The sequence below is a fragment of the Bombina bombina genome, chromosome 6 (genome assembly GCF_027579735.1).
Source record: "Bombina bombina isolate aBomBom1 chromosome 6, aBomBom1.pri, whole genome shotgun sequence".
NCBI lineage: Eukaryota > Metazoa > Chordata > Amphibia > Anura > Bombinatoridae > Bombina > Bombina bombina.
In genome coordinates, this window is record NC_069504.1 from 530,245,761 (window position 1) to 530,269,803 (window position 24,043).

At 38.0% G+C, this 24,043-nt stretch overlaps 1 pseudogene; it reads left to right on the forward strand.

The window, feature by feature from the left end:
• Window positions 1–24,043, forward strand: part of LOC128663230 (NAD(P) transhydrogenase, mitochondrial-like) — a 402,446-nt pseudogene that overhangs the window by 156,812 nt on the left and 221,591 nt on the right.

Consider the following 24,043-nt stretch of genomic DNA (forward strand, 5'->3'; position numbering starts at 1 on the left):
CGGATTTTCCCCCTCTATTTTAATCTCCACAGACGCTGAAAAAAGCGTTCGACCTGGCTGGATTGGAAGTTTCTGAAGCATAGTCTTGTGGGTTTTTGGCTTCGGCCCTGTCATGATCCAAAGAATCCTTAGCTTTATATACTCTCCCCTTGGCTAAGGTTAGAGTGAACGGAACGTTATCAGATTGCTTTAATATACAAAATGGTACGAGACAGGGGTGTCCCCTGTCTCCTCTCCTATTTGCCATCTCTATAGAAGTTTTAGGCGTCCCATATTAGGACAACCCTAAATAACAGGCATACAATTAGGCACCAATACTTATAAACTCACTCTACTCCACCAGCCAGCCTGAATCCCTGTCCCATTTACTAGAGGAGTTTGAGGCTTTTGGTAAGCACTGCAAACTTTTTAATAAACACCCAGAAATTGGAAATCCTTAACCTCAACATGCGAAGAGAGAATTTGAGACCCTTCTGACCCTTTGCCAATATAGACTCCTACACACGACAAAATTAAATATCTAAGGGATCTACCTAACTCCATCTGTAGAATAAAATATTCAAACATAAATTATCTACCTCTTCTAAAGAAGATTAGGAAAGACTTTGACACACATGGCAAAACAAACCAATATCCTGGTGCGTAGGATCCAATCGGTCAAGATGACCACCCTCCTCCAGATCTTATATTGTCCTCCAAGCAGCCCCCAATACATCTACCTGAATCATACTAACTCAACCTGCAATTGACAATAAACTCTTTTATTTGGGGGAGCAATAAGCCCCGCATTAGCAAAAGATCCTATTTAAGCCTGTGGGAGAAGGGGGCATGGGGGTCCCTTTTATTTCCCAAATTACAAAGCAATTGTTTTTAACAGAGGGTGTGGGAGTGGCATGACCGCTCCTCTACAAAGACCTGGGCCTCTATCGACTCACACTTACTAGACACTGTCTCTATTGGTCCGCTCTGTTGGATCAAACACAACTGCAGACCCCCAATTGCCAGGACAATCACTGACATACTCGCATATCTTTCGGACATGGGACTCAGATGTAGGACTAAAAATAAGGGGAATATCTAGCTTATGTCTCACCATTGACCCCGGTACCAATAAATGCGGAGCTCAGTGGGGGATATTGCCCACGGAACGCGGGCCAAATAGATATTGACCAGACAATCCCATTCACATGCCTGACTGACAAGGGGAACACTGAAACACAGATCCCAATTAAAAGACACTAAAGGGGGGGTTTTCTCTCACTGGTTAAAGCATGCGCAGCTGTCTCATTTGTTGAGCTCCTCACCTCATAGGAGGGACCTTCTGAGAGAACTCTCTCATTTCGAGAGATTTTGTCATGAGGGGATAGTACCCAGGGGGGCCCTATCGATTACTAAAAAGTTATTGAATTCTACCCTTAATTTGCCCCCTCATCCTATGTTACCCTCTGGCAGGAGGACCTTGGCCTCCCTGTCTCTAATGAACAATGGGAAAATATATTTCATCAATCCTCCAAATCCTCATCCTCCCCCAGGATTTTAGAAATGAACCACAAAATCCTGTACCGTTGGTACCTCACCCCAGATAGGCTCAAACGAATTTACCCGAATACTAACGCGACTTGCTGGAGGGGTTGTGGGTCCCCCGGCACGATGGCCCATATATGGTGGCATTGCCCTAAGTTACTCCCTTTCTGGAATGACATAACAGAACACTTGAAACTCATTCTAAGTGACCAATTCTACCTACATCCCCTCTCACAGGCTTTATTTAGTTATAACCGAATAAGGGGTGTAAATTTAGATGGAAACTCCTCCAATATTGCCTAAACAGTGCCAGGCCTGCTCATCGCTCGTAAGTGGGAAATCTTCAAAGGTGCCGACTGTGCAGGAGTGGCTACACAACACATCTGAACTCCTTGAAATTGAGAAATACTCATATTATAAAAACAACTCCCTATCAGTTTTTCATAATATCCAGTTCTACTGGGTCTCTCTCTCCCACACACTAGGTTACTTGGATTAAATAGACTGAAATTTACAGCTCCCTATAGCCCCAGGATGGACCTCCCCCCCCCCCCCTTTTTCCTCCCCCCCCACCCCGACACTCTTCCCCTCTTTTACCTGACCCTATGGCAATAGCTGGAATGGTTGATAGGTTGTTAGATAATTTATTTTAACCTGTCTGTTTAATTTATGTTGATATATCTTTCCTTTTATTTTTATTATTTATAAGTATCAAAGGTATGATAGGAATACCTATCCAAACTGAATGCATACCATCCATCACTTGGTCACGTTTGTGGCATAACCGACTGTTAGTTATTGTACTACCTGCAACTAATTGTACATTTTTTCTGTTATCACTTTATGGTATGACACTCTGTATCGCAGTTTATTTTTCCTTAATAAAGCTTATTTAAAACTCAAAAACAAAAACGTAATAGAGATAATAATATGATAACATTGCTTTCAGATGATGTACCTGGGTTCTGGCCTTTGTTGTGTTGGGGCACTGGCTGGGTTATCCAGCCAAAGAACTTCCCGACTTGGTAATGCTTTGGGCATGATCGGTGTGGCCGGTGGTTTGGCAGCTACTTTAGGATCTTTAAAGCCTTCACCAGAGTTGCTGGCACAGATGTCTGCTGCAATGGCTATGGGTGGAACCATAGGTAAGTGCACTAAAAATATCTCTATCTATCTCTCTATCTCTCTATCTATCTATCTTTTTCTCTCTATCTATCTAATTTATCAACACATTTTTTAAACATTTTGCTTTTTTGCAACTTTTGTTTTCTCTGAATGAATACTAAAATGTATTTAATAAAAATGTAGAGAACTGCATTAGAAGTAAGTTTAACATAGGACTTGTACACAGTTGTGTTTTTGCAGAGCCCACTCATTTCTTAGTATTTCTTGGGCATTACAAAATGAATAGGCTGTACCTGAAATCCACTTCATTTTTATCATCATAGTAAACTTAGGGCCAGATTACAAGTGGAGCACTATTTTTTTTATTTTTTTATTCGCTCGCTAACTGTTCTCAAAATAAAAAATTATCACGGCAGCATTATTACAAATTACAAGTTGAAAGTAAAAAGTTAGCGCTTGAGCAAAACCGAGGCGCGCTAACTTCAGGACTTCTGATATTGCGACCACTGTAATTTCTTCTTCCATAAAACAACTGTACTTAACCGGAAGGTTTTAGGAATACTTTATACTCCTATGTTCTTCACATAGAAGAAAATTGCAGAGAACTTCAGACGTTAGTGGGTATTTTAGAGCACTGCCTACCGGAAGTCTTTTTTTGGTAAAATATATATCTATACCTATATATCTTTATGAATATATACAGATATAGGGCTAGATTACAAATGAAGCGGTATTTAGGAATAACTTTTTAAAGGACCAGTACATACAGTAGATTTGCATGATAACAAATTTCAAATTTCTCCTCTTGTATCATGTAACAGCTATCAGCCAATCACAAATCCAAATACGTATATTTTGTGCATTCTTGCACATGCTCAGTAGGAGCTGGTGACTCAAAAAGTGTAAATATAAAAAGACTGTGCACATTTTTTTAATTAAAGTGAATTGGAAAGTCGTTTAAAATAGCATGCTCTATCTGAATCATTAAAGTTTAATTTTGACTTGAGTGTCCTTTTAAAAATACTAAGACCATATTCCTCTATGTGAAGAACATTATGTGAAATATTTACAGTAAACACAGTTGTATTTATGTGTTTATATGTGTATATATATGTCTGTAAATACATATATGCACATACAGTATAAATAAATATGTACCCACACACACACACACACACACACACACATATATATATATATATATATATATATATATATATATATATATATATATATATATATATATATATATATATATATCTCAAAGAGCACCAGGTAATGGGGATATAGATCGCTATGGACAAGACACCACATATAAAAAATCAATTATGGGTGTCTTGGTGCGTGGAGGTTTATATCAAATAGATAAATTCACAAAAGAATAACAAAGTAAAGCTTGCCCTGCTGCAACCCTATATTAAGCAAACCAAATACAATTGCAGGAAATCCTCCTTCCCAAAATATTTCACTGCAAATAAATATTAAGCATAAATAATAATACATTTATAAGGGCACATACAAAATATAATAAACTGAGCCTACAACAGGGATCCCTGTATAGAGAACATTAAATATCAAAAAATATGTTAATTCTCATCCCAAACATGAAGTTTGCTAGGATGTCTTTATTTTAGAAAATTAGCAAGTCTCTATTATGCAGATCAGAAAAAGTAGCATAAAGTTGCCAATTATTTGTAGTTGTTTCCATATAGACAAACCATAGAATGTAAGCTATTCATAGCATCTTCTAAAGTCTGGTGTAAAATGTTCTTTGATAATTCACAGGGATTTAAGGCAAACACTGTCCCTCCTCACAGTGTGTGTATAAAGGTAATGAGGGGGTATTCAGAGCTAATATTGTTCCTCCTAGAGATCAAGCTCACTGAACCACTGTAAAAGTATACTAAGGGACTTACCAGCTCCGACTAGATAATTGGCAGGCACCAGTGGATCATAATGCTGCTGATCCGGCTCTCAACTTCTCACCCCAGTTTTCGGTATTATTCTGTTATTCTTTGGCCGCAACGTGCGCAGTGTATCTGCCTCCCCCGATTTCATCACTAGCTAGTCGCCGTGCAGGGTTGAGCTCCTTTTACCGAGTCTAGCGTCCCCTAGCTCTTCCCAGAGTTCTCTGTCCACACAATCAACGCCACGTACCGCCGGAAGAAGCCCTAAGCCTAAGGGGTGAAACGCGCGTAGCTTGGCGCCTAGTGCAATGGTATACACTTATGACTGAGAATCAACCGTTAAGCACTACAACTGCAATGGTCACGATTACAATTGCTGGTCATTAGACCAGCTAGCGCTTGTAAAGCACAATTATAGTGGAATCCAGAGTTGTTATCAATAGCACTGAAGGAGGTGTGGATTAGAAGCATACTCCATATCAGCAAAGGCGGTATTTTGAGGATATACTCCGCTGTTTTACTTTTTAGAGCACTGGGCTGACTTTTCACTTGGGTACAATTTGTACGGTAAGGATGGATTGCACCTGAATGACATAGGCGCAGGTGTGTTGGGGAGAGGATGGTAGCACTCTTAGACAATCTTTTAGACTAGGCAAAGGGGGAGGGTCAGTCCAAATGTAAAAGAACAGACAGATCAGTCTGTGTATATGACACATCTAGAATATTTCAAGGAAGGGATGACAGAAGGGTACACTTAGGAAATGTCAGACTAGAAAGATGGAGGAAGCACACCAAGTAGCAGCAGAAAGAACATGAAAATTAAATGTATGACAGCAAATACAAGAAGCATGACAGGAAAAATGGTGGAGCTGGAGCTCTTAGTTGAACTAGAAGAGGACTATGATATTATTAGTATAACTGAAACCTGGTGGGATGATTCCATGACTGGGCAATTAACTCACACCTAGACTTAGAGTTCTGCGGCCAAAGGGGTGCGTTAGCTACGCGTGCTTTTTTTCTCCCGCACCTTTTAAATACCGCTGGTATTTAGAGTTCACAGAATGGCTGGGTTTTCAGTGCGTTAGGCTCCAAAAAGGGAGCGTAGAGCATAATTTAACGCCACTGCAACTCTAGATACCAACTGTGCTTACGGACGCGGCCAGCTTAAAAAACGTGCTTGTGCACGATTCCCCCATAGAAAACAATGGGGCAGTTTGAGCTGAAAAAACACCTGCAAAAAAGCCGCGTTCAGCTCCTAACGCAGCCCCATTGTTTTCTATGGGGAAACACTTCCTACGTCTGCACCTAACACTCTAACATGAACCCCGAGTGTAAACACCCCTAATCTTACACTTATTAACCCCTAATCTGCCGCCCCCGCTATCGCTGACACCTGCATATTTTTTTTAACCCCTAATCTGCCACTCCGTAAACCGCCGCTACTTACATTATCCCTATGTACCCCTAATCTGCTGCCCCTAACACCGCCGACCCCTATATTATATTAATTAACCCCTAATCTGCCCCCCACAACGTTGCCTCCACCTGCCTACACTTATTAACCCCTAATCTGCCGACCGGACCGCGCCGCTATTATAATAAAGTTATTAACCCCTAATCCGCCTCACTCCCGCCTCAATAACCCTATAATAAATAGTATTAACCCCTAATCTGCCCTCCCTAACATCGCCGACACCTAACTTCAAACATTAACCCCTAATCTGCCGACTGGAGCTCAACGCTATTCTAATAAATGTATTAACCCCTAAAGCTAATTCTAACCCTAACCCTAACACCCCCCTAAATTAAATATAATTTAAATCTAACGAAATAAATTAACTATTATTAAATAAATTATTCCTATTTAAAGCTAAATATTACCTGTAAAATAAACCCTAATATAGCTACAATATAAATTATAATTATATTATAGCTATTTTAGGATTTATATTTATTTTACAGGTAACTTTGTATTTATTTTAACCAGGTACAATAGCTATTAAATAGTTAAGAACTATTTAATAGCTAAAATAGTTAAAATAATTACAAAATTACCTGTAAAATAAATCCTAACCTAAGTTACAATTAAACCTAACACTACACTATCAATAAATTAATTAAATAAAATACCTAAAATTATCTACAATTAAACCTAACACTACACTATCAATAAATTAATTAAATACAATATCTACAAATAAATACAATGAAATAAACTAACTAAAGTACAAAAAATAAAAAAGAACTAAGTTACAAAAAATAAAAAAATATTTACAAACATTAGAAAAACATTACAACAATTTTAAACTAATTACACCTACTCTAAGCCCCCTAATAAAATAACAAAGCCCCCCAAAATAAAAAAATACCCTACCCTATTTTAAATTAAAAAAGTTCAAAGCTCTTTTACCTTACCAGCCCTGAACATGGCCCTTTGCGGGGCATGCCCCAAAGAATTCAGCTCTTTTGCCTGTAAAAAAACACATACAATACCCCCCCAACATTACAACCCACCACCCACATACCCCTAATCTAACCCAAACCCCCCTTAAATAAACCTAACACTAAGCCCCTGAAGATCTTCCTACCTTATCTTCACCATACCAGGTTCACCGATCCGTCATCGGAAGTCTTGATCCAAGCCTCGGAAGTGTTGATCCAAGCCCAAGCGGGGGGCTGAAGAGTGACGTCCATCCTCGGGCTGAAGTCTGGATCCAAGCGGCGGCTGAAGAACTCCATCATCGGGCTGAAGTCGGAAGTCCATCATCGGGATGAAGTCTTCTATCAAGCCGCATCTTCAATCTTCTTTCTTCTGGAGCGGAGCGGAGCAATCTTCTTTCCAACCGACGCGGATCCAACCTCTTCAACCGACGCCTACTCGCCGAATGACGGTTCCTTTAAATGACGTCATCCAAGATGGCGTCCCTCGAATTCCGATTGGCTGATAGGATTCTATCAGCCAATCGGAATTAAGGTAGGAATATTCTGATTGGCTGATGGAATCAGCCAATCAGAATCAAGTTCAATCTGATTGGCTGATCCAATCAGCCAATCAGATTGAGCTCGCATTCTATTGGCTGTTCCGATCAGCCAATAGAATGCGAGCTCAATCTGATTGGCTGATTGGATCAGCCAATCGGATTGAACTTGATTCTGATTGGCTGATTCCATCAACCAATCAGAATTTTCCTACCTTAATTCCGATTGGCTGATAGAATCCTATCAGCCAATAGGAATTCGAGGGACGCCATCTTGGATGACGTCCCTTAAAGGAACCGTCATTCATCGGGAAGTCGTCGGAAGAAGAAGATGGGTCCGCGGTGGAGGTCTTCAAGATGGAGCCGGTCGTCATCGGATGAAGATAGAAGATGCCGCTTGGATCAAGATGGTTGCCGGTCCGGATCGCCTCTTCTTCCCGGATAGGATGAAGACTTCGGAGCCTCTTCTGGACCTCTTCAGCCGCCGGATTATGGATCACCAGCCCCTGCTTGGGCTTGGATGAAGATTTTGGAGCCTGGAACGATCAGTGATACCTGGTATGGTGAAGATAAGGTAGGAAGATCTTCAGGGGCTTAGTGTTAGGTTTATTTAAGGGGGGTTTGGGTTAGATTAGGGGTATGTGGGTGGTGGGTTGTAATGTTGGGGGGGGGTATTGTATGTTTTTTTTTTACAGGCAAAAGAGCTGAATTCTTTGGGGCATGCCCCGCAAAGGGCCCTTTTCAGGGCTGGTAAGGTAAAAGAGCTTTTCTATTTTAATTTTAGAATAGGGTAGGGCATTTTTTTATTTTGGGGGTCTTTGTTATTTTATTAGGGGGCTTAGAGTAGGTGTAATTAGTTTAAAATTGTTGTAATATTTTTCTAATGTTTGTAAATATTTTTTTATTTTTTGTAACTTAGTTCTTTTTTATTTTTTGTACTTTAGTTAGTTTATTTAATTGTATTTATTTGTAGATATTGTATTTAATTAATTTATTGATAGTGTAGTGTTAGGTTTAATTGTAACTTAGGTTAGGATTTATTTTACAGGTAATTTTGTAATTATTTTAACTATTTTAGCTATTAAATAGTTCTTAACTATTTAATAGCTATTGTACCTGGTTAAAATAAATACAAAGTTACCTGTAAAATAAATATAAATCCTAAAATAGCTACAATATAATTATAATTTATATTGTAGCTATATTAGGGTTTATTTTACAGGTAAGTATATAGCTTTAAATAGGAATAATTTATTTAATAAGAGTTAATTTACTTCGTTAGATTTAAATTATATTTAATTTAGGGGGGTGTTAGGGTTAGGGTTAGACTTAGCTTTAGGGGTTAATCCATTTATTACAGTAGCGGCGAGATTCGGTCGGCAGATTAGGGGGTTAATAATTGAAGTTAGGTATCGGCGATGTTAGGGAGGGCAGATTAGGGGTTAATACTATTTATTATAGGGTTATTGAGGCGGGAGTGAGGCGGATTAGGGGTTAATAACTTTATTATTGTAGCGGTGTGGTCCGCTTGGCAGATTAGGGGTTAATAAGTGTAGGCAGGTGGAGGCGACGTTGAGGGGGGCAGATTAGGGGTTAATAAATATAATATAGGGGTCGGCGGTGTTAGGGGCAGCAGATTAGGGGTACATAAGGATAACGTAAATGGCGGCGCTTTGCGGTCGGCAGATTAGGGGTTAATTATTGTAGGTAGCTGGCAGCGACGTTGTGGGGGGCAGGTTAGGGGTTAATAAATATAATATAGGGGTCGGCGGTGTTAGGGGCAGCAGATTAGGGGTACATAGGTAGTTTATGGGTGTTAGTGTACTTTAGAGCACAGTAGTTAAGAGCTTTATAAACCGGCGTTAGCCCAGAAAGCTCTTAACTACTGACTTTTTTCTGCGGCTGGAGTTTTGTCATTAGATTTCTAACGCTCACTTCAGACACGACTCTAAATACCGGCGTTAGAAAGATCCCATTGAAAAGATATGATACGCAAATGATGTAAGGGGATCTGCGGTATGGAAAAGTCGCGGCTGGAAAGTGAGCGTTAGACCCTTTAATGACTGACTCTAAATACCGGCGGTAGCCCAAAACCAGCGTTATGAGCCTCTAACGCTGGTTTTGACGGCTACCGCCCAACTCTAAATCCAGGCCTTAGAGCGTTATACTTTATTTAGGAGTAATAAAAAGGGTGAATAAATTTGCATTTATATTAAACCTGACCATAATCCTACAAGGGAAGATATTTATGATGATAGAGGCGATAATGTAGAGACCCTGTGGGTTGAAATAAAGAGTGGGGGGAAAAATCTGAAAATAATATTACTAGGGACATGCTACAAGCCCCCCAACATTAGTGACATGGAGGAAAATCAGCCACTAATGCAAATAGGAAAGGCTACTAATAATATCAGTGCTGTCATTATGGGAGATTGTGAACTACCCTGACAAAACTGGGCCAACAAAACTAGTAATACAGCAAAGGGAGATAGATTATGTAATGTTCACAAGGATAACTTCCTAGAAAAATTAATAGAGGAACCAACTAGGAATAAAGCTCTATTAGATTTAGTGCTATCAAATGATACATATATAATATCAAACATAGAAATCAAAGAACATTTGGGTAACAGTGATCATAACATGGTCACATTTGAAATCACTTTCCATAAACATGTTTTAAGGGTTCAACTAAGACTTTTAATTTTAAGAAAGCAAAATTAAATGATTTAAGAAAATTGTTAAATAACATAAATTGAGGCAAAGTATTCTCTAATAAAAATACAGAGGATGTGGGGCGGAGTTTGGCCACATCTAAGATGGCTGCATAAATCCAGCTCCAGGTACTTCAAATAGCTACAATTCAGGATGCAATGGTCTGAATTAAGGAGAACCAAATAGAAAAGACAGCCTAAAACATCTGGGCTACATTAGCAGATCCTTGCCGACAGCCCGCAACAAAAGCAGATAATACCATAAGCAGGCCATAAAAATGGCGACTGCATAAGCCATGCTGTGGAGAAAAAAAAAAAAACTGGACATAAAGCCGTCATACCTGATAATGGTGAGGTGGAACACAATACCTCTCCCTGTGTTTACCTACACGGTAAAAGAAAGATTAAGATTAAGATTAAGCAATAAAAATAAAAACAAAGAACACAGTGAGAAGAGGTAGTACTATTACAATTTAGCACTCTGTTACGATCACATATTTTACTTTGGACACGTAATTATATATAGGAAACAACAATAGGTCATTATGGCTGCAAAAAAAAATATTAAGCCAAACAAACAGCTAAAAGCACTGGGAAAAGAGCACTCAGTGAGCTAATTTTTTTCAGCATCAGACCATAGAAGGTCTTCACCATCAAAAGACCCAAGAGAGATCCCTTCTCCTACAACTATAATGGAGGATGACAACTCTAAAGATCAAGAACTATCCACGCATGTACCTCTATCCTTATTATCCTCATTATCATCTAAGCAGGATATAGCTGACATTGTTAAAACGTGCATGAGGGAAGAAATGGCGGAAATTAAACAAGAAATACACACTCTAGGCTTTAGAGTGGAAGCTATAGAGGATCAGGCAGACTAAGTCAGAGAAGAGATCACTGACATACAAGAGCTAGTAAATACGCAAGCATCTCTTATAGAAGATCTAAATGATAAACTAGGAGATCTTGACAGAGGGCAAGAAAAGAATCTCCGTATCAGAGGGATCCCCGAATCAGTCCTCCTCAAAGAATTCTATACCTACTTAGCATCATTATTTGCACATTTGTAAGGAGAACAACACCCAGTGGATATACCATGGGACAGAGCTCATAGAGCACTGAGACCGAAACCCGCCAAAACAGCACCGCCCAGAGATGTCATAATGAAATTTAAAAGTTTTCTGGATAAAGAAGAGATTTTGGAATTTTCTAGCAAGCATCAACCAATACAGTTCAGAGGGACAATTCTACACCTTTCCCCTAGGACTCTACAAAGGTGCAGAGAGTTGGCACGTGGACTAAACTGCTTAGAGATAAGAAAATATTGTACCATTGGGGTTTCCCCTTTCATCTCTATGTATTATGAGATACTAGAAGACTAGTGTGCAGGAAAATTTCAGATGTACCGGATTTCTGTAACTCCTTAAACCTTGATCCCCCAGACTTCTCACCAGCGGACAACCAGCAATCGCCAGCAAGAAAAGAAAAAAGATCACAACCGGAGAAATAGCAACAAGCACCTTCAGGGGCCAACAAGAAATTGTCTATGCAAGGGGCCCCGCCATAGAAGAAAAAGGTGCATACCTCGCTATCTAAAACAGTGGTAAATAGAAATAGACTTATTGCTATAATCTTTCAAATAGGACTGCTAATCATTTAAAATGTATTTCAATGTTCAAAAATCTGTATTCAGTTTAAAGTTATAACTTACATTTTCTCTCCAAGAAGGGGCGGTATATTGACTATTCTCTAATTAAAATTAAAAGGGATACAGAAAAGATAAAATCCCTTTCAGTTAAAAAATAACATTGTAGGTTTATTGCAACCAAACTTTTATATTATAGATACAAGGACCTGATTCCCCCTTAACTGAGGACATGGTTCCGTTGCCCAACTCCAAATTCTGGAGAGGCATTATTTCACTGCTTTTGTTTTTTTATTTTTGTTATGTTGTTGTTTGTTTAATAGTATTAATTTCCTAAAATGTTTATTGTCTTTGCAAGTTATATACATGATTAGAAAAATTGTGTTTTATGTATTAGAGTATAGCAAATGGGATGACCGTATGATAATTTACACGCTATTTACTAATGAATACCCCAAACAGAATACTTAAATTTATTACACAAAATGTTAAAGGTCTTAATTCACCTGCTAAAAGATCTATGGCAATGTCTGATTTATATAAAAGAAAAGGAGATGTTTTGTTTTTACAAGATACACACTTCAAGCGTTCTCATAATCTAAAATACATGAGCTCTCATTACACTCAGCATTTCCATAGCTCTTGCACTTCGAAAAAATGTGGAGTGAGCATTCTCTTGAATAAATCGATTCCATTCCATCACATTCAAACACACACCGACCCAGACGGACGATTCCTAGGCATTTTTGGACTACTGTACGGTAAGCCTACGACCTTAATAAATGTTTATGCCCTAATTTCCCATCAACTTCCATTCTTTAGGAATACATTTAGATGCATTATAGATATTTCTAAAGGTCTAATCTTTATTGGAGGGGACTTCAATATTCCTATCCACCCTGAGATAGACAGCTCTAATCCAAACCCCAGTACATCTAAGCGTACACTCAAACATCTTTGGAAAATGCTTAGAGACTACAACTTTTACGATATCTGGAGACTTATGAACCCAAATAAGACAGAGTACACCTTTTTCTCATACCCGAATAGGACTTATAGCAGACGACTATTTCCTCACAAATCAGATTTAGAACATATCAAGGTTTAGAACATATCAAGAATGAAAGGATTTCACATACAGTATGGTCAGATCACTCTGCAGTTTCCTTTGATATTAGATGGCCACACACACCAATCTCCCCATATATTTGGAAATTAGATGATTCATTACTGATTGGGGGAAATAATATTTACAAAATTCCAGAATGCTCTACAGGAATACTTCATTTTCAATTCAACTGCAGATAGTAACCCTATTACAGTCTGGGAAACGCATAAATGCTTCATGAGAGGTGAATTCATAAAAAGTAGGGCTCAAATATACGGACCTCACCTCTAAACTATCTGATTTTGAATATAAATATAAACACAACCAAGATGACAATCCATAAAGGGAGATCTCCAAAACACTAGCGGCTAGATTTAGAGTTTTGTCGGTAACGACCCGCGTAGCTAACGCTGGCTTTTTTCTGGCCGCACCTTTAAAATAACTCTGGTATTGAGAGTCCACAGAAAGGCTGCGTTAGGCTCCAAAAAAGGAGCGTAGAGCATATTTAACGCAACTGCAACTCTCGATACCAGAGTTGCTTACGGACGCGGCCAGCCTCAAAAACGTGCTCGTGCACGATTCCCCCATAGGAAACAATGGGGCTGTTTGAGCTGAAAAAAAACCTAACACCTGCAAAAAAGCCGCGTTCAGCTCCTAACGCAGCCCCATTGTTTGCTATGGGGAAACACTTCCTACGTCTTCACCTAACACTCTAACATGTACCCCGAGTCTAAACACCCCTAATCTTACACTTATTAACCCCTATTCTGCCGCTCCGTAAACCGCCGCTACTTACATTATCCCTATGTACCCCTAATCCGCTGCCCCTAACACCGCCGACCCCTATATTATATTTATTAACCCCTAATCTGCCCCCCACAACGTCGCCTCCACCTGCCTACACTTATTAACCCCTAATCTGCCGAGCGGACCGCACCGCTATTATTATACAGTTATTAACCCCTAATCCGCCTCACTAACCCTATAATAAATAGTATTAACCCCTAATCTGCCCTCCCTAACATCGCCGACACCTAACTTAAATTATTAACCCCTAATCTGCCGACCGGAGCTCACTGCTATTCTAATAAATGTATTAACCCCTAAAGCTAAGTCTAACCCTAACACTAACACCCCCCTAAATTAAATATAATTTAAATCTAACGAAATTAATTAACTCTTATTAAATAAATTATTCCTATTTAAAGCTAAATACTTACCTGTAAAATAAATCCTAATATAGCTATAATATAAATTATAATTATATTATAGCTATTTTAGGATTAATATTTATTTTACAGGTAACTTTGTATTTATTTTAACCAGGTACAATAGCTATTAAATAGTTAAGAACTATTTAATAGCTAAAATAGTTAAAATAATTACAAAATTACCTGTAAAATAAATCCTAACCTAAGTTACAATTAAACCTAACACTACACTATCAATAAATTAATTAAATACAATACCTACAGTCGGCAGATTAGGGGTTAATAATGGAAGTTAGGTGTCGGCGATGTTAGGGAGGGCAGATTAGGGGTTAATAAATATAATATAGGGGTCGGCGATGTTAGGGCAGCAGATTAGGGGTACATAGCTATAATGGCGCTGGCGGCACATAAGGATAACGTAGGTGGCGGTCGGCAGATTAGGGGTTAAAAAAATTTAATCGAGTGTCGGCGATGTGGGGGGACCTCGGTTTAGGGGTACATAGGTAGTTTATGGGTGTTAGTGTACTTTAGAGCACAGTAGTTAAGAGCTTTATGAACCGGCGTTAGCCCAGAAAGCTCTTAACTCCTCTCTTTTCTCTGCGGCTGGAGTTTTGTCGTTAGATTTCTAACGCTCACTTCAGACACGACTCTAAATACCGGAGTTAGAAAGATCCCATTGAAAAGATAGGATACGCAATTGACGTAAGGGGATCTGCGGTATGGAAAAGTCGCGGCTGAAAAGTGAGCGTTAGACCCTTTTTTGACTGACTCCAAATACCGGAGGTAGCCTAAAACCAGCGTTAGGAGCCTCTAACGCTGGTTTTCACGGCTACCGCCAAACTCCAAATCTAGGCCTAGGAATGCTTTACATGACCTGTGTTTGAAAGAATATAAGGCCACCACAACTAAACTCAAACAGCGTTTTTTTCTACAAATGCAATAGAGCAGGTAAATTGCTGGTGAGGGCCCTCAAAATTAAAAACTTAAAACATTTGTTCATGAAATAAAAACACCTAAAAATACAAAAGTACACTCCACCAAAGATGTTTTAATTCAGTTTGAAGAATACTATACACAGCTATATAATATCTCACGAAAACAGACTTATCAACTACCATAGATATGCAAAATTATCTAAACGGAATCCTTCTTCCTACATTAGGGAAAGAACAAGTAGCAGAGTTAGAGACTCCTATCACTTCAGATGACATCAAGCTAGTAATTCATGACCTTAACCCAGGCAAAAGCCCTGGCCCAGATGGCTTTTCAACCCAATATTATAAAATGTTTGCCTCAACATTGATACCACACCTCCTCCAAATTTTTAACAAGGTAGATAGGAACAATCTGTTCCTTCAAAATATGTTAGAAGCACATATAACAGTGCTTCCAAAACCTGGTAAATCTCCAGATACCCCTCAAAATTTTAGGCCTATCTCACTTTTAAATGTAGATGTAAAGTTGTTCGCAAAGATATTGGCTTCACAGATAAATAAAATTTCCCCACAACTAATTCATGTAAATTAGTTAGGCTTCACCCCTCACAGAGAGACGAGGGACAATACAATTAAAATATTAAACCTACTAGACCATGCACGAACATATGGAATTCCATCAATTTTCCTGGCCATAGATGCTGAAAAGGCCTTTGATAGGTTAAACTAGGCCTTCTTAAGAAGCACGCTAATAAGATTTGGTATGGGAAATGGCTTTGTTGATAAAATATTTACATTATATAACGTCCCCATGGCTAAAATCAGACTTAACGATTCCCTCTCAAATAGGTTCCTAATTAATAACGGAACATGACAAGGCTGTCCATTGTCGACTCTACTGTTTGTATTGACTATAGAAATCCTGGCTGCAGCCATTAGATATAAATCAAACATAAAGGGCATCATGGTTCAAGATATCCAATATAAACAGGCATTATATGCAGACAATGTTATACATCTCCATTGCAATCACTTGAGGCACTAACCATTGAAATGGACATCTACAGCAAATTTTCCAACTTTAAAATTAACTTCTCCAAATCCAAGATGTTGGGGGTACATCTCCTTAAATCAGAACGGCAGGAGATTGCAAACAAGTATCATTACAAAATACAGACGTTTTATCTATCAAATACTTAGGCATCCAGATCTCACATAATCAACAAATACTTTTCAACAGAACTATCAAACACTATTAAATGAAATCCAACTAGAGTTAAATAGCTGGGAACACAACAATATTTCATGGTTAGGAAGGATGGAGGCATTTAAAATGACTATTTTACCACAAATTCTATACAAATTCCAAACAGTACCCATACCAATCCCTCAAACCTACCTTAATGCCCTGCAAAATGTTGTCAACACATATATTTGGCATAATAAAAATATCGAAAAAAATCATGTACCGTACTAGAAAAAAATGGGGGACTCAGTGTACCTAACTTAACATACTACAGACAGGCAACTATTCTTAATAGAGTGAGTGATTGGTGTAAACACGGAGACAATAAAGAATGGGTTAAACTAGAACAACTTTCCAGATGCGTCAACATGGGTGGGATATGTTAGATCAATAAAATACACAGGAACTTAAACAAGACATTACCCCGGATACTACAAGAAACATTCCGAGTCTGAGACCAAACTTCTAACAAAGCCACTGGCATTTCCTCAAATCCCTCCCCACTAACACCAATCCTAGATAACCCAGAAATTCCAATGAGGAGACAATTAACCCTGACGGACATCTCAACCATTAACTCACCCCTTTTTATAAAATTATACATAACGATAAACTGAAAACTAGGGAAGAGCTGGCAGAATTAGCCCCATTAATTATAAACGACTGATGAACACACCAATAACTGACGCACTTTCTGAACCACAGTCGCCACAAATTCAAATTATTTAGACCCCTCACTTTATTTGAAAACATATGTTACTCTCAAACTCCCACCAGGGGAGGCCTATCAATACTGTACAAATTACTGATTGACCATCACTCTAAATCCCTACCAGCATACTGTAAAGTGTGGGAAACAGAAATGCATTGAGAAATGTCCCAAAAAGAATGGAAAATATTTTTTGTTAATATGGGCAATAAAAAAGTTCAGAGAAGTGCCAATAATAATAAGGGGAACGGGTAATTTAAGCTATGAGGAGAGGCTAGCCAAATTAGGTCTGTTTTCTCTAGAAAAAAAGACGATTGAGAGGTGACATTTTTACTTTATATAAATATATTCAAGGCCCATATGCAGAGATGGCATAAGACCTGTTTATTCCAAGAAAATAGTTTGCGACAAGAGTTCACAATTTAAGGCTGGAGGAAAGGCGATGTAATTATAATTAAATTGTGGAACTCATTATCTAAAGAGGTAGTAAAGCCAATACCTTAGATATATTTAAAATGGTTTAGATACATTTCTGGCTAGAAAAATAATCCAGGGATATGATTGCTTTTTAACAGGATTAATTTAAGGTCAACTGGAGCTTTTATTGTAAGTATATTAAGATTTGTATAGGTTGAACTTGATGGACTTCTATCTTTTTTCAGTCGTATCTACTATGTTACATTCAAGCCCTTCCCAGTCAAATACCTTGTCATATACCATATCCCTTTAACCATTTTAAAACATTTGTAACAATATTTAAATTATATATGTTTATTTAAAAAGTGTATTTATGTGTGTAATACTTTATTTTGATGTGTTTTGTGAACATTTTTTTTTAACATGGACACTTTACTTCAGGTCTCAGGTCTAAATTTTCTAGCGCAGTTTCGACTTTCGCTTGAGAGCAACCTATAACTTTCAACTTGTAATATGATTGCAGGTTAGCGTAGTTTCTATATCCATTAAAAAGTATAGATTGCGCAAGAGGGATATTGTCCACACTAACCCTTCTCTAGTAAACCCACTTTTACTATATACAAGTTGCATGCTAATGTTAGAGCTGTCCAGTGATACCATGTATTAGCGTGCCACTTGCAATCTGTTACTTCATTTTTTAATTAAATTTAAGTTTTGTAATGGTCTGATACGGTAGTTTAACATGTTCATATGTGTTATATATTATATGTTATATATATATATATATATATATATATATATATATATATATATATATATATATATAATGTATAAACACAACCTTCATACATTCATTCAGCTTATTTAACAATTATTTATTTTTATGTGTATTTTTATTCCTTGTAAAGTTAGGAAAGGTGATCAAATATTAATTCCAAAAGATGGCACTCTAACCTGAGCAAAATGCTAGTATTGTAACTACTTAAAGAAATATTAAAATGACTCATCAATCTGGCTTTAAGTTGTAACAGGGGACATAAAGTTAACCTAAACAAGAAACAACTTAGGATGTTCTTTCTGGCATGGGAATACAAAAAAGCTCTAACATTAATCATTATTATGAGTTGCAGAATATATTCACCACTTGAGCATTTTTCCCAAGCCTCCTACATTTTCATTTTCATTTTTTGGAGTGATTGAGGTCTAAGTTAGATACTTTTGACAGCATTTTGGAACAAGCTAACCACTCTACACTTTAAGTAAACCCTCAAATGATTACAACATTTCTGGAGAGTAAATCTATCCAGAATGTAATTCCCATGTATGGCCAAGTCAACTGTTTAATGTTGTATGCTTTGAGATGCGTTAAATATTTTTTTGTTGAAGTATGAATTAGTGTACAGATAACAATACATTCAAATATTAAAGCAATCAAATGGTTTTATTTTATATATTGATTTTTATTTCTTCAGCATCTTTGACAAGAGAAATAAATAATATTACAGTAGCTTCTTGCAAAACCCTTTGATGGTTGCTGTATCTAAGTACAATAGGAGATAATGAGTATGGGCTGCTTATATATTACAAACTTCTTTAGGGACCCATTTTACTTTGGAAATAAATCATAAAGTGGTCATAACAAATTAAAAATGAGATATTGATTCAGTATTAGTACAATTAGAAATCTTCATTTGTTTTATGTTTGATATACTGATATACTGTGTTGGCCACTTCAAAAGATATTCTTACATTTGTATTATCTGCTTGTCTATACCTGTGTGTTTTACCCCTGCAAAGTGGTTAAACAGTTAATGTTAGCTTTAGACTGGAAATGTACTATTGGTGAACACAGCCAATGAGCCAATTATAGGCAGCATACTTGTATAGCAGCCAGTCACCAGCTTTGTTCAGCTCAGGATCAGCAGAATATTGCTAATACAGAGCTGATTTTAACTCTGTGTCTAACCCCTTTAAGATATAGGCAAACAGGAGTGCAGTAAGAAAACGCTATAACAGATTAGAGAGATTACTTATTGTAGCTGTATGTCTTTGCATCACCTTTGTTTTGGGCTATAAAATGTTGTACATTTTCACCTATAACAAAACATTTCTTAGCTTCTTCTCTGCTAATCTTATATCCCTAAATGAGTATTTAAACTTATAAATGAATTAGATGAAATGCAAATTCACGCATTCCATTTCGCTGTATGTTTCATTAACTGCAGCCGAGTGTTATGTACCCGCACAGGGGTTTGACTTATGTTAGCAGCTAGAAATTCTGAGGTTTCTTTAAAATATGCTAGGAAAATCTTTCATAATCACTTCCCCCATCTCCTGAGCACTAACTGGATGTCATTAGATATCCTCCAGACTACAGAGCTTGATCTCATATAATCCAAACCTCAGTCTTAGAATAAAATATTTTTGGGTTTGCATTTCAGTTTAATTAAATATCTGGTCAACTGCATGTAATAGGTAAAATAAAAAACATGTTTTAGAAATAACCTGACCGTTCTACATAAAACTGGAGTGCTTTTTCATCTAAATTAATGCAAATAGTATATGTTATTTTTAACATCTGCCAATCAAGTTTGATCAGTTGTATTAGAACTTTCTTTCCATAGTGGATAAAAGAAAACATATTTGCTATTCTTGCTCAACAAAAACTCAAAGCACCAAACCCTGGACCAACTGATTGTTAGATACATAGGGGCCTATCTATCAAGCTCCGTACTGTCGGATCAGGTACGACAGACATATGATAAATAGGCCTCATAGTCTGATTGGCTGGTAAGAGACTCTAACAGGAGAGTGATTTACCTACTGTAAAGCACTATATTCATTGTGAATGTTATAAATGATCTTTTTTGCCCCTTCACAGTATCCAAGAGCTCCCATCACTATCCTTAGTATAGTATAGTAATACTATACTAAAACTTCCCACTTTATTCAACTGGTAATATCATTACATTCAAAGAAGAAAACAAACCATGAACCCTACATGTAAGCCACAGCTGTATCGTAATAAATTTAAGCTGTAGGATAGCTACGGATGGGGGATTTTAGACCTTTGGGCCGCGATCCGATATAAATCGTCGCCTGCAAAAGCCGGCAATGCCAAATTTTGCGCGGGTTTGGTATCACATATACGGCGTAACTTAGAAGTTACGCGCGTATATATTTCTGCCTTCGCCCGTATTATTTTTACCCTTAGACTGACATACAAAACACACGCAGTTTGGTATCTAATATACAGTGTAAGGACTTATGCGCGCAGATTTCAGAAAATCTACTCCATTCTCATCTCACCACAAATTGCAGGTGCAGGAGCCCTTGCACTTACTAAAAAACCAACGTAACTCCCTGGAAGCCTTAACAAACACATACATTTAAGCAGCATCTCAAGGTTAAAGGGACAGTATACCATGATATTGCTTTTGTAAGGTTTATTTGTGTATTTGAAATAGTCAAATGGATTGAGCTTGTAGGTACTTTATCACATTGGGGACATATACTTGCTTATTTAATGTAAATTGGATTACCTTCATCTCTTTAGAACCCACTGGTGTAATTTATTCTAATGCTAACAAAGCTTGGCACTGATGCCAAAATATATATTAACTACTTTCATATTTAATTAGAACACTTGCTTTGTTCTCTTGGTATTCTTAGTTGAAAGCAAAATCTAGGATGGCTCATATGATCATAACACCTTCTTATCATTTATAACACCTTTTAATTACGTGGCGCATCTTTTAGAACTTGCGGTTATTTTTTACGATTCGTAGCCTATTTTGCATCAAACTACTCTTTATTGAGACTTTACATGAACAAAATACTGGCGTAAGTACGTGCGACAACTAAAATGTGTATTTGCGCACATTTTAGTTGATCGCCGTTTTTTCCTACTTGCGAGTTGAAATTACGGGTGGCACGGGTTCACTCGCTTGCGCCGAAAACTACGCCGTATATCGGATTGTGCCCTTGGTGTCCAGGGATAATGGTGTAAAATTGGTATTGGGTGGTTGTGATGTGCGAGGGGTCCTTTTTTTTTTTAAGTCAACATTTAGATTTATTTCCACTAAGTCCACTAAGTGCATGTGTCAGACTAAGCACACAGTTTTATATGAGCACCTGAATGATAGGATATATAATGAGATGCTCCACCTCACTCTCTTCGCTGACTTGATATATAATGAGATGCTGCACCTCACTCTCTTCACTAACTGGATATATAATGAGATGCTGCACCTCACTCTCTTCACTGACTGGATATATAATGAGATGCTGCACCTCACTCTCTTCACTAACTGGATATATAATGAGATGCTGTACCTCACTCTCTTCACTGACTGGATATATAATGAGATGCTGCACCTCACTCTCTTCACTGACTGGATATATAATGAGATGCTGCACCTCACTCTCTTCACTGACTGAATATATAATGAGATGCTCTACCTCACTCTCTTCACTGACTGGATATATAATGAGATGCTACACCTCACTCTCTTCACTGACTGGATATATAATGAGATGCTGCACCTCACTCTCTTCACTGACTGGATATATAATGACATTCTGCACCTCACTCTCTTCACTGACTGGATATATAATGAAATTCTGCACCTCACTCTCTTCACTGACTGGATATATAATGAGATGCTGCACCTCACTCTCTTCACTGACTGGATATATAATGAGATGCTCTACCTCACTCTCTTCACTGACTGGATATATAATGAGATGCTGCACCTAACTCTCTTCACTGACTGGATATATAATGAGATGCTCCACCTCACTCTCTTCACTGAATGGATATATAATGAGATGCTCCACCTCACTCTCTTCACTGACTGGATATATAATGAGATGCTGCACCTAACTCTCTTCACTGACTGGATATATAATGAGATGATCCACCTAACTCTCTTCACTGACTGGATATATAATTAGATGCTGCACCTCACTCTCTTCACTGACTGGATATATAATGAGATGTTGCACCTCACTCTCTTCACTGACTGGATATATAATGAGATGCTGCACCTAACTCTCTTCACTGACTGGATATATAATGAGATGCTGCACCTCACTCTCTTCACTGACTGGATATATAATTAGATGCTGCACCTCACTCTCTTCACTGACTGGATATATAATGAGAGGCTGCACCTCACTCTCTTCACTGACTGGATATATAATGAGATGCTGCACCTCACTCTCTTCACTGACTGGATATATAATGAAATTCTGCACCTCACTCTCTTCACTGACTGGATATATAATGAGATGCTGCACCTAACTCTCTTCACTGACTGGATATATAATGAGATGCTGCACCTCACTCTCTTCACTGACTGGATATATAATGAAATTCTGCACCTCACTCTCTTCACTGACTGGATATATAATGAGATGCTGCACCTAACTCTCTTCACTGACTGGATATATAATGAGATGCTGCACCTCACTCTCTTCACTGACTGGATATATAATGAGATGCTCCACCTCACTCTCTTCACTGACTGGATATATAATGAAATTCTGCACCTCACTCTTTTCACTGACTGGATATATAATGAGATGCTGCACCTCACTCTCTTCACTGACTGGATATATAATGAAATTCTGCACCTCACTCTCTTCACTGACTGGATATATAATGAGATGCTCTACCTCACTCTCTTCACTGACTGGATATATAATGAGATGCTGCACCTCACTCTCTTCACTGACTGGATATATAATGAGATGCTGCACCTCACTCTCTTCACTGACTGGATATATAATGAGATGCTCCACCTCACTCTCTTCACTGACTAGATATATAATGAGATGCTGCACCTCACTCTCATCACTAACTGGATATATAATGAGATGCTCCCACTCACTCTTTTCACTGACTGGATATATAATGAGATGCTTCCCCTCACTCTCTTCACTGACTGGATATATAATGAGATGCTCCACCTCACTCTCTTCACTAAGTGGATATATAATGAGATGCTCAACTTCACTTTCTTCACTGAATGGATATATAATGAGATGCTCCACCTCACTCTCTTCGCTGACTGGATATATAATGAGATGTTCCAACTCACTCTCTTCGCTGACTGGATATATAATGAGATGCTGCACCTCACTCTCTTCACTGACTGGATATATAATGAGATGCTTCCCCTCACTCTCTTCACTGACTGGATATATAATGAGATGCTCCACCTGACTCTCTTCACTAAGTGGATATATAATGAGATGCTCCACCTCACTTTCTTCACTGAATGGATATATAATGAGATGCTCCACCTCACTCTCTTCACTGACTGGATATATAATGAGATGTTCCAACTCACTCTCTTCGCTGACTGGATATATAATGAGATGCTCCACCTCACTCTCTTGTCTTCTTTGCTAGAAGTAAAAGTGCTTAACTGGACAATTTAGGGATTCAGATGCCTTTCTTATGCTTGAATACATTGCTAGTGCTTATGCTAGTTGTGATGATACCAGTGGCACTG